Here is a 13,116-nt window from a genome sequence, read left to right as displayed (position 1 = left end):
TTTCTTCTGTCATAGCATTGTTCTCTTAGCTCACTCTTTTCTTTGTTGAGTCCCCTCCCCCTTATACTCAAGTCTGGTTCCGTTTTCAATTACATGACTCCCCCTCTCTTCCTCGGGCTCTTATTGTATTCATTGCTCTTTGGCTTAGCGTCTCATTCGTTGTCTCCTTTCCACCATAACTGATTATGACTCTTCTTTTTCCATCTTTTTGCTTCTCTCATTTCATGTATCGTTTATCTCTCGTTCTCTTCTTTCTCCGAATGTCTCTTCTTAATTTTTTATTATTTTTTCCCATTTATTTTTCTTCCTTTGCTTTCTCATTGACTGTCTCTCGTCTTCTGTTCTCTTCTTTTCCCGTTTTTCTTTCCCTTTGACTTTCCGCATCATGTAATGGTTTTCCTTGTTCCCTCTTGCTTGCGCTCAATGTCTAATCAGGAAAATAAGTCCCGGACTGGTCCCCAGAAAATTAGTGCAGGTGGCCCCCACTGGCAATCACAGTCTACGAATAAAATATGCTCCTCTCACCTTACAAGCAATGCCGGACACCCTCCCAAATGTTCGCCTTGCTTACCTATCAGTTGCAATAATAGATGGGTACATGGTCTCTTCTTTCGGGTGCACGGTCCAGCTTCACACGTATTAGCAGTTTAAAGAAGTCATGGCCAGTATGTTACTTCAAACCGTGCTGGGCAGTTTCATTTTAGAAGATTCCAGTTTCTAGTTGATTGTCACTATCGCGAGCAGCGGTTACCCGTGGTTTGCGTTCCCTAGCTGGGGGAGCAGTACACCGGCCTGTCCCAGGGTTGCAGTTGTGCACTAGCTGCACGTGTAGGCATCGGGGACCGGGGCTCGCCTGCACATTTCAAGTCTCTTCCGATCTCCTTTCACCCAGTTTTTTTTTATAGAATTTGTTGTTTCCCATATCTATGTGGGAGAGGACAGATAACACAAATGCTATGAAAAGACCACATTGTCAACTGTGCCTTGTCTGCACGTGCTCCAAAAAGTGTTTTATGGCATAGACAGTGCCAGGGGCCATGGGAATTATGCGGCTACGGGGGGCCAAATCATGCAACAGAGACGACTATATAATGCGGCAAGAAAAAGCACATTATGCTGCACATCAAAACACCCTAATACAGAAGTATGCGAGAGAATGGTGGCCAGCTGGGCGAATGGCCTTTCACTGTGCGGAAAGAAACACGTTTCAGTGCTTTTAGTAACTTTTGATCCGAGTGAGCTGTAAACAATTTTTTTGTTAAAATTTGAAGACAATGCAGCAGATGATGGATGATGTGGCCAATGTGGTAAATCGATAGCTATTTGGAAAACACCGCAGCATCGCATAATTCTAGTGGCCATGGACAAAGAGGGCAATGGCCCAGGTCCCACCTTCTCAGATGCCCACTTATGAAGTGATGGGGATATTAATCAGATTTTCTTCTCTGCTTCCCTCCCTGCCTCATCGCCTCACTTTATCAACCTCTCTTTCAGTGTGTCATCTATCTCTTGCTCTGTACCTTGCTTACCTCTCCTTAGCTCTCTCTCTGCTTCTCCCTCCCTTTAAACTTACTCTTAGCTCACTAAGCTTACCTTGCCTCGCTTTGTCCTTCTACTTTCCCAGCATGGCAACCGAGCCACCTACCTTGTACTTCTTTCTATTTTTCACTAACCATTCTCGGCTCTTCCAGATCCCAAGAATGTTTTGCACTCTTTGGTATTTATTACATGCATGTGGAGATGTGAAACACGTATCCTTATCAGACAGGGTATTGATAATGTAACCCCACTAACCCCCTCCCCGTGTTCAGCATGGTTTGGGCCTGATGGTGTGCACGAGACAGACTTTCTCCAGCCACTTGCCAGCTCTGCTGAGTGGATGAACCAGGAGATGCCGCTTTCTGATAAGAGCTGGTGGGTGGTCTGTCCAATTAGCCAGGCTTGTGTGACCACTGCTGCAAAGATAACAACACCGGAATAACAAGGCTGCAGCGTGAGGGGTGGGCGTGCAGTCAGCGCTCACAGGGAGAGAGCATCACTCAAGTGCTAGGAGCTGCTTACATTTCCTTCCTTTGCGCAAAACATAGAATGTTTTATAGATGGCTTTATGTTAAGGGGTTGGCCTCTTTATAAGACTTCCCGTTCTGGTGGATGATGTAGGGCGGGGGAAATTCTCAATTTTAAATAAGCACCCCGAATAATTAAAATATTTTTCTATGTCAAAGAAAAACAAGCATTGGCATAGCCAATAGGTCTCGCCTTTGGGACCTTATAAGTGTTTAGCCATGCTACAGTTGATTTTATTGCACCAAGGATATTGTGCTGCATAACTAAAAACATATAAGGTCCCAAAAGCGAGACCTATTGGCTATGCCAATGCTTGTCTACTATGTTCTGTGGGTCAGTTAGGACTATAGAATGTAATAGTCAAACTGCCCATTCTGGCCTATGGAGAACAGGTAGCCTTACAGTAGTGAAAAACGAAATTGGGTGTAATTCACTACCAGGACATGCTACATACACCAAGGCATGTCCTGCCTTACACATACAATGCACCCTACCGTAGGGGTGACTTACATGATGCCAAGGGAAGGTTCAGGGGCTGGGAAGTGGGTGCACTTCACAGCCAAGATAGCAGTTCTGGACTGCACACAGACTCTGCAATGGCAGGTCTGAGACACACTTTACAAGCTGCTTCTGTGGGTGGCACAAACCAGCGCTGCAGGCCCACTAGCAGCATTTGGTTTACCAGCCCTGGGCACACACAGGCCACGCTACTAGGGACTAACAGGCAAACCAAATAAGCCAATCATGGATACACCAATTCACATGTCATCTTTACACAGGGAGAGCATATGCACTTTAGCACTGATCAGCAGTGGTAAAGTGCCCAGAGTCATAAAGCCAACAAAAACAGGTTAGAACAAATCCAGGAGGAAGGCAAAAAGCTTAGGGATGACCCTGCAAAAAGGGCCATTTCCAACAGTCATCCTCATACAGAACAATGGGTAACATACGCACATGGACTGTATAAATACAGCACCTCTTGCTATCAGAAAGCAGGAGGGAACCGAGACTTCAAGGCCGACACACTGACCAGAGACGCTGCGGCTCCGGCATGCCATCACTCCTGCTGACAATGGTCTAACGATCCCTTGCGGGGTGTCCAACTCAAGTCCAGGACGAAGTCCCACACTCTCACTATTCAGGTATGGGGTTTGACTCAATCCTAGTGGGATTCTTGGCTAATAGGCTCCTAGGCTTAGGCTACAAAGCACCTACTCGCATGCTAGGTACACTTAGGTACATCTAGACAGGCATCTTAGGAGTACTCACTTCATTTTATAAATGCATTTCTTATTCATGTATGGGTTCATGTCTATTGAAAAATGGTAGAAATATACTATTCCTTTTTAGGTCTCGGCTAGCGGAGGCCAGCCATTGGAGGAGAGGGGCGTCTGTCCGTTTAAGCCCCGTCTTTTTCGGATTCAGGGGCATGTTTTTTACTTTCTTTCTGTCCTCTGGAATGTAAACATTCCAGCCAATGGGAAGAGGAGAGAAAGAAAAACACGCCCCCCAATCCGAAAATGCCGCTGCGTTTCTCTGAGGCATTTCTGCTTGACCTCGGAGAAAGGCGGTGGTGTTCATGGCGTCATCCCCGTCCACCACTCCCCCTGCTCTCGGCTCCCTCGGTGCTCCTCGGTCTAAACACGGTCCCTCCAACTTGGACGGTCCCGCCTTTCCGCAGATGGATCGCCGTCTGGTGAAGCCCATCCATGAGAGAGCCTTTCCGTCCCTCCGCCTCCTCGCTCAGTCTCATGCTACAATACACGCAGAAGCTCCCCGAGGCAGCTCAGTCTCAGATGGTAATAACACAACAAACCCAGCAGCTGCCGGAGGCCGCTCAGTCGCGGGAGGTCATTCCGATAAAAATCGGAATTGATCAGTCTCAAAAGCAAGAGCTTCAGTCTCACTCCAGGAGAGATCTCCTATTAAAGAGCAATGAAGAGCGTGTGAGCGCTCCTCGCAGAGTCAGCATTCACACCTGCTTGGATTTGGGGGGGCAGCTTTTGAACGGTGAGGGCACACCGGGGGAAGCTACCTCACAGCTCCCCAGAGAGCTGTGAGGACACTTCCCTTGCCACCCAATGAGATTAATCTCACCACACCTGGCGTTTAAAATGGCCGCACCTCATATGACTGAGGAAGGTGCCCAGTGAGTCCCAAGCACTTCACTTAGACCTGCTGAAGGAAAAGAACAGCTATTAACACAATCACACAACTACTGTTGTAGCTGTGGGAAGTACCGAGAACTGCTTCCGAGTCAATCACCGGCCTCAACTGGCTGTCATCGGAACACCAGTCTGCAGAGAACTCCCCCCGCCCAAGCAGCGCCTAGAGCTGCGTTGTACGGTGTAACCTGTGAGGAGCTACACTTCTAACCATGTGGAAGAGACAGGGCAGGAGGGTGCGCAGCCGCCCTCACAAAGAGCCCCACCCCTTTAGGAGAGAAAATGAACGCCACACCCAAACAATGCCCAGCGCCCCCAGAGTGAACTGGAGACCATCTTGCAGGAACTGGAGATGTTGTGTTCTGTGATTAAAGTCATAAGGGATGGGGCGCACGCCCTGCAGAGCTTGTGCTCTGTCACAGACTCTGTTGGCAGGCAACTCTGTGAAATCTACAGATGGGGGCGACAATGAGCTTCAGAGGGGTCTGCTGGTCGGCAACACAGAACAGATCACGATGACCTCTTTGGTGACGGGCGAGCACCTTCAGGAGAACTTCTGTCTCCCAGATGGATCGACCTTAACCCTCAAAGAGCACTTGTACATTCTCTAAAAAAACGGCACTTTACTTTCAATAGTGAAATGTACTGCGGTCCTGAAAGTGCTGTCTGCAAGAGTGAAAAATACTTCATTCACTGCTATTGAATAAAAGCTGGAATGATTGCAATATTTCTAAATAGTTTGACTGCCGTCTTATAATCGGCTTCATTTCGTGCTGGTGGGTGACTTCCGTGTGGAGAGCGCAGCCTGGTCCTGGCCTCATTTGCGCAGCCAAAATGCCATGGGCAACAATTACGGCTTTGGTTTGCTTTCTTCTTTTTAAGCGTCTGTTTGCTGCAGCAGTGATATGTTTGTGAGCTGGGAGTGGACAAGTAGAGAGTGGTGGGCAGTGGGCCTTTATTCTCAAGGTCACTCTGACTTTCAGGCCTTTCTAGATGAGGGGTTCATACACCGCGGCTTTCCAGATGAGGCATTGATGCACGGCGGTGCTGTGATCTCCTGTTGTTTCCATTCTGCCTGCAGTGCATTGAAGCCATTCAGCCCCAGTAGCCGCTAGTCTCGGGGTGAGTGAAGTCTGAGGAGCAGCTCATTGGGGTAACTGGGTGATATTTCCACAGCTGCTGAGAGCTGCTGGAATTCGGCATTCGGTGGAGACAGCTCATTACCGGGTACCCACGTGTAACTGGGTGATACCTCCACAGCTGCTGGTAGCTGCTAGAATCCTGCAGTGAGTGGAGGCAGCTCATTCTCGAGTTACCTGGGGAAACTGGGTGACATTTTGTGGGAGCCGGCCTCGTGGCGTGGTCCTGTTTCCCCGCGCTAAGCCGCACGAGGTCCCATGCACATCGGGGCTCCTCCATCTTGGATTGCACGTCACTCCACGTGACCACCTGTATGACCCTGCTCTACCCGGCCTCGGTCCCAGCCAGGCCCGACATCGAGACGCCAACCCCTGGCCCGGGGGATACCACGTGAGCCCTTCCCACTCCCAGCGGAGGGCAGTATCGATGGGACCCCCAACCGTCCTTCCACACCTAGGTGCGATCGCCCCACAGCTCTCGGGGGCCTGGCGCCTCTCCTGCTGGGCGTCTGGCCGCTCCCTCCCCGGCCTCTCCGCCCCCTCCGGGCGCACGGGTCCGGACATAAAAGGGCTCCCGTCCTATATCTGGGGCGACCCGACAACAGGGCGGTAGTTGTATCCCGGAGTCAAGAGCCCTGCTGATCGGATCGCGGCTGACCCTACGGAAGAAGACTCACCCTGAACCAACCCTTGAGCCCTGCTGACGACGTCGCGGCTTCACCGTGCTTAAAGACCTTCACGAACCTTGGGGCCCTGCTGACGCTGTCGCGGACCGACCTTGTTGAACCTTACCACCAGAGCCCAGCTGACCTCGTCGCGGCTCGACCTAAGCGGAACTACCATCTGAGCCCTGCAGACGACGTCGCGGCTCTCCACGTCCGAGCCGCTCTGAGACCAGCATCCAAGGTCTGGCGCAGAGCCCTCCCGTGCCTGGCTGGCACTAAGACTGTCCCGCTACCCTATCCTCTTGAACGTACACTGAGACTCTGACAGAATCCCTCGATCCCTCTGTAAATATTGCACGTATTACTGCTGATAAAGAACCTAATCTCGCAACTGCTATTGAGTCCTGTGTGGTGGTGTTACTGGGCCTAGTACGATCATAGGAGAAAGACCTCCCCGAGGGGGCTTCTCAGCGGCGCTCGGCTATAACTTTGCGGTAGGAAGGTGCCGGATTAGTCTCCCCGACTACCCGGTGGGCCTCCCTCCAACATTTGGTGGCCAGCGACGGGATCCGAGCAAACGCAATCATACAAGCAAGTAACGCAACCACTACCTGACCAGACGAGAAGAGAAAAAGGGAACCATGGATGGCCAAGAAGCAACCGTGGCCGCAACCTTCCAGTTGGAGAAACTGGAGGAATACACCCACAAGGAACTCAAACAATTCTGCAAAGACAAAGGGATCCCAACCACAGGATTGGGCACCAAGGAAGAAATGCAGAAAGCCCTGAAAGCCTGGGCAGAAACCGAGACCCCTCCACCCCGAGCCGAAGGGACCTCGGCCCGGGACGGAAACCTGCCGACCACGGCCCCGACAAACGGGGAGCGAACCATCCCAGACACCAGCCTTTCCCCCGAAGAGATACAAGAACGGGAAAGGGCCCGGACACACGAAATGGACCTTGCCCGACTCCGGCTGGACGGTGAGCTCCTACTAGCGGAGAAAAAGATAGCCCTGGAGCAACTACGACTACAAGAAGAGATCGAGGAGAAGAAAAGGCATCGGGAGCTAGAGGAGAGACGGCTAACCCTCGAGCACGAGAGGAGCCTTAAAGAACTTGAACTAAGAGCTAAAACTGGGGAGACCAGCAACCCCGGAGCCCGGGACGCTCTGCCCCCGACCGAGCCAAAGGTTCACATCCCCAAGGATGTCGTCAAGGAGTACTATAAAAATGACGACATCCAGCAATGGTTCCGAGCGTACGAAGTCGCCATGACCTCCCATCGGGTACCCCGGAAGGATTGGGGCGCCGGCCTATGGGGGAGGTTCCTCAGCGAGGGACGGGATACCCTGCTGCAACTCCCCGACGCAGTGATGACCTCGTACGACCACATGAAGGAAGCCCTACTCACACGCTACGGACTGTCGGCCGAGATGTACCGGCAACGCTTCCGGGACTGCAAAAAGATCCCCGGTACCACATGGGTCGAATACGTGGACTTCTTCAGCCGAGCGTTGGAAGGATGGATCAAAGGGAGCAAGGTCACCTCATATAACGAGCTATTCGACCTCATTGTCTGGGAGCACCTCGCCAACAACTGTTTTGTGGAACTAAGGCAACACCTCCTGGACAGTAAACTGACCGAGCCCCGGAAGCTCGCTGCCGAAGCGGACCGATGGGTCAACACCCGGGTCCCCCGGAACCCCGTGGGGGACTACCAACGGAGCACCACGGGACCTCCCCGCCAGCGTGGCGGAGGAGGGGGGTCCCACCGCAGTCAAGAATTCCCAGCTGGACCGCCCCGAAGTCCGCCACGAGGGCAAGCAACCAACCCCGCTTCCCCGACCCAGGGCCGAAGAGGGACCCCTATCGCCCGGTCTGGACCACGACCGACAGTAACCTGCTTCGGATGTCAACAGACCGGCCATTATGCAAGTGACCCGGCTTGCCCCGTGAACCGACGGAACGGGACCACGGGGCCACCTCCCCGACAAATTGCCGCCGCAGCCCTAGGGGAGGGAGAAGACGAGGAGGAGGACCACGACGACGGGTCCCCCGAGTGGGAACAAGCCGCCATGTCGCTTGTATGCCCGGGCTCCCGAGAAATGGTGCCCCGCGCCACCATCCCAAGCAACACCCAGAAGTACCAACAGTGGGTCACCATCAATGGGCGACGGGCAGAGGCCCTCCGGGACACTGGGGCCAGTGTGACCGCTGTCCGCTGCCATCTGGTGACCCCCGAACAGATCCTACCACATGTCCTCTGCCCTGTCCGGACCGCCGACAACACCGAGAGCATGTGCCGGATGGCCCGAATCCCCTTTGAGTGGGGAGGGGTGTCCGTCACCCTAAAAGTGACTGTCCGCAACGACGCCCCGGTAGACTGCCTCCTGGGGAACGACCTAGAGAGCTCCCCCTGGGCCCAGGTGGAGCGCCGAGAGCATCTGGGGATGCTGGGACTACCCGAGTGGGCCTGCGCCACCACTCGGTCCATGACCGTCCAGCCAGCTGCGGCCCCGGCCCCCGACAAGCCGGCGGGCCCCGCACAATCCACCTCCTCCGGCCGGAACCGGACGAGGAGGCCGGGCCGTCCAAACTTTCTCCCAAAGAGGCCGCTCCCCTCAGCGAGATCCCCGAGCTGGCCCAGTGGCGCCACGACGGGGGCCCCACCCGCGGACAATTCCAGCAAGAACAGAAGGGCTGCCCGTCCCTCGAGGGGGCCCGACAGCAGGCGGCCGCCCAGGCTGCGGGGGACCCCTCGGGAACCCACTGGGTCTATTGGGACAATGACTTGTTGTATAGCGAGCAGAAAGTCGCCGAACTAGGGGCCAGCCGGGTGCTGGTGGTCCCCCTCCGATTTCGAGAATTCCTCTTGAACCTGGCACATGACGTGCCCCTCGCCGGACATCTCGGGCGGGACAAGATGTACAGCCGCCTCGTGACCCATTTCTATTGGCCCCGAATGAGATGAGACGTGGACCAGCACTGCCGGTCCTGCCCGACCTGCCAAGCTAGCGGGAAGACTGGGGGACGAGTGAAAGCCCCCCTACAACCATTTCCAGCCATCCGCACCCCGTTCGAACGAGTGGGGATCGACATCGTGGGGCCCCTCGACCCCCGAACCGCCCTGGGCCACCGCTTCATCCTGGTACTGGTCGACCACGCCACCCGGTACCCCGAAGCTGTTCCCCTCCGAACTGTGACCGCTCCAGTGGTGGGCCGGGCCCTGATGGGCATCTTCTCCAGGGTGGGGTTCCCCCGAGAAGTGGTGAGCGACAGGGGGACGAACTTTATCTCAAAGGACATGAGATCCCTCTGGCAACAATGTGGGGTCACCTATAAATTCACCACCCCTTACCACCCCCAGGGGAACGGACTGGTCGAGCGGTTCAACCGAACCCTGAAGGGGATGATCAAGGGCCTGGAAGAGCCCCTCAGGAGGAGATGGGATGTCCTGTTGCCCTGCCTCCTGTTCGCCTACCGGGAGGTACCACAGAAGTCCCTGGGCTTCAGCCCCTTCGAACTGTTGTATGGGCACCCCGTCCGAGGGGCCCTCAGCCTGGTCAAGGAGGGTTGGGAGGCGAACGTCCAAAGTGCCCCGCCCGACGTCTACCGGTACCTCCTGACCTTGCGGAACCAGACTCGAAAGTTCCGTGCCCTGGCAGAAGCCAACCTTGAAGCCAGCCAAGAAGATATGAAACGCTGGTATGACGAGAATGCCTCAGCCGTCGAGTTTGAGCCGGGCTAGCAAGTCTGGGTCATGTCACCCGTGGACCCCTGGGCCCTGCAGGACAAGTGGACCGGGCCCTTCAAGATAGTTGAAAGGAAGAGCCCCGTCACGTACCTGGTCGACATGGAGTCTCCGAGGAACCCCCTCAGGGTCCTGCACGCCAACCGGCTCAAGCCCCATTTTGCCCGAACTTAACTAAGCTTACTACTGGCTACCGACGATGGGGGTGAAAGTGACTCCGAGCCCCTACCAGACCTCCTGGGGTCCTCGAGCCAAGACGGCTCCTTGGAGGGCGTCCACCTCTCCGCCACCCTGACACCAGAACAGCGCCATGATTGCCAGAAGCTACTGCAACCCTTCGCTGCCCTCTTCTCTCTCACGCCCGGGGTAACCCCCTGGTGCGTCCACGACGTGGACACGGGGGATAGCCCCCCTGTACGACACCGCGCTTATAGAGTGCCTGACCGAGTCCGGGCCTGCATAAAGACCGAGGTCACCAAGATGCTCGCCCTCGGAGTCATCGAACCTTCCGACAGTCCGTGGGCCAGCCCGGTAGTCTTGGTGCCGAAGGCCGCCGCCCCCGGCACGGCCCCCGAACTCAGATTCTGTGTCGACTACCGGGGCCTGAACGCAGTTACCAAGACCGATGCCCACCCTTTGCCACGAGCCGATGAGCTGATTGATCGCTTAGGGGCCGCCCGCTACCTAAGCACCTTTGATCTCACCGCTGGGTACTGGCAGATCAAGCTCACTCCCGGCGCACAAGAACGATCAGCTTTCTCTACCCCCGACGGCCACTACCACTTCCGGGTGATGCCCTTCGGCATGAAGAACGCCCCAGCGACCTTTCAGAGGCTGGTAAATAAGGTCCTGGCCGGTCTCGAAGCCTTCAGCGCGGCCTACCTCGATGACATTGCTGTCTTCAGCGACCACTGGGCCGCGCACCTAGGACACCTTGGGGAAGTCCTGGCCGCTCTCTAAAGGGCCGGGCTCACAATTAAGGCCAGCAAGTGCCAGATCGGTCAAGGATCTGTGACCTATCTGGGCCATCAGGTGGGGAGTGGCCAGGTGGCCCCCCTCCGGTTAAAAGTGGACGCTATCCAGGCGTGGGAGCCCCCCGCCACCCAAACCGCTGTCCGGGCATTCCTGGGCCTCACCGGCTACTACCGACGCTTCATAAAGGATAATTGATTAGACCCTTTCTCATGACTTTTTTACGTTCCTTTACGTGTATGTTTCACCATCCCAACCCCAATTCGTCGATCAGTTCGATCCCCCGGGCCCCGACGAGGCCCTTTTAGTCTTTCCACTCTACTGAACGACATTCATTTACACACTTATTCAATCTGACACTGTTATGTAGTCTATTTACTTTATTTATTGTGTCCGGGATTCCGCTTACCCACATCTTATCTTCAAACAACGCAATCAAACTACCCAAATGGTCTTTCTTCTATTCTTCCGGTGCTGGCAGCATCCAGCTGCTGCACCCGGTTTAACGTCACGCGGTTTCAGCGTTCTCTTTATCTGGGAGCCGCTCCGCGTCCTCAGTTAGCCGTCAGAGTCGAGCGGGCTCAGACTTGTACGCCGTCTCAAGGTAAGAGAACCATTTGGAAGATACTCCGTGTGCCTTGGCTATTTCGACGTAGTATTTTTGTACTTGTCCATATGTTCAGTCCCCCTTTTCACCTTCAGTTAATTTTTGCCTTATCCTTTATTGTTACGGTAATTCGACCTAGGATTTTTGTACTTGTCCATATGTCTAGTCCCCCTCTTTACCTACAGTTAATTTTTGCCTTATCCATTAATGTTACGGTTTTTCAACCGGATTTGCCTCTAGTTAAATTTCAGTCCGGTTATTGGGTCCTCGTGTACAACACATTGTATCGCCCTTCTGATTACTGGGATTTTTTCTACCCTTTGGATATAAGCTAATTTGCTGGTTTGACTCATCAATTATACAGTTTCTCAGTTTTACTATTCACTGGACTTGCCAGTCCCGCTTTCTGATATTTTAGTAGACGGATGATAATGTGGGTTGCCTGGTCCTGTTTATTCTGTATTTCTCTAGTTTAGGACTACCAATCGTTTCTCTCATTAAAAGAGCGCTCTCTCCATTTGTTTTTAGAGGCTGTTTTTCCCGGTGATTCGTCTCACCTCACATACCGATTACATAGCGGTGTGTTGTTGATGGAGTAATCTAATCCTCCCTTCTTTGCTAAACAATACACGTGAGTTTAGATTCATTTGGAGTCAATACCCACCTCCCTCTCCTTTAGTCAAACTCCATGGTTGACCCTACTGTCGCTTTTTAATTAATCTTTAGGTGACTTTCACTCCCACCCGATTTCGGAGCCTTTTGTGCCCAGATGCCAAGCTGTCACTGATTTGATGCTCTCTCTTTCCCTGGTAACTATGGCAGTCATATCCTTATCCAGTCCTACAGTTGAATTTCCGTTTGGCACTATTCCTTTTTTAATTCCCACCCATATTTTTGTATAGGTGCCTACCTTTCCCCGGCTCACCATCCTCTTTGTCCTGAGGAAGACCCCACCTGTAAGGAAATAATCTACCTACCTTTGAAGAGGGGTCGAAACGTCGACATCCCATCATGCCAGTACCTTCAATAGTGCGTTGAGCACTGTGGACTTTCACCTGTATATGGCTTTTTGGCAATAATATTTAATTTTGTCAATGAACGACTCTTGAATATTTGGCACGACACTAAGGTGCCCAGCAATTGATTTGTACCATTGTTATGAACTTGTTTATGTCACTTATTTTACTACCCTACCCAACTCGTCACTCCCTCCCCTTCCCCGTGGCACCCCGCACTTTTGTAAATATTGTAAATAGTGTGATTTACCCTATGCATTTATGTGCCTGTTCCTAGTGTGATTAAATAACACTATGGTCCTGCCTTGAAATTGTTGTAATATTTGTTTTGTTGATCTTTCTCAATCTCTATGTATGCTCTGGGACCATTTCTATTCCACTCATAAAGGATTACGGCAGCATTGTGGGCCCCCTTACAGAACTCACTTCAAAGAAACAACCCAAGGCGGTGCACTGGACGCCCCGCTGCCAGACCGCGTTTGATACTCTCAAAGCAGCCATGTGCGCTGCCCCTGTGCTACAGGCCCCCGACAACGGCACGGAATTTGTAGTCCAGAACGATGCCTCGGAGTACGGGGTCGGGGCAGTCCTCTCCCAGCTGGACGCCAAGGGCCTCGACCGACCGGTGGCCTTTATCAGCCGCCGACTGCTGCCGCGAGAACAGAGGTGGAGCACCATCGAGCGGGAGGCCTTCGCTGTGGTATGGGCTCTCAAGAAGCTCCGGCCCTACTTTT

At 53.5% G+C, this 13,116-nt stretch overlaps 1 protein-coding gene across 1 annotated transcript in view; it reads left to right on the top strand.

Moving 5' to 3' along the window:
* LOC146863610 (uncharacterized) overlaps positions 1–13,116 on the top strand; it is a 221,331-nt gene that overhangs the window by 80,974 nt on the left and 127,241 nt on the right. The window lies entirely within an intron of this gene.

The sequence above is a fragment of the Triturus cristatus genome, chromosome 2_1 (assembly GCF_964204655.1).
Source record: "Triturus cristatus chromosome 2_1, aTriCri1.1, whole genome shotgun sequence".
In the NCBI taxonomy this organism is placed as follows: Eukaryota; Metazoa; Chordata; class Amphibia; order Caudata; family Salamandridae; genus Triturus; species Triturus cristatus.
This window is presented reverse-complemented; position numbering and strand designations above follow the sequence as displayed.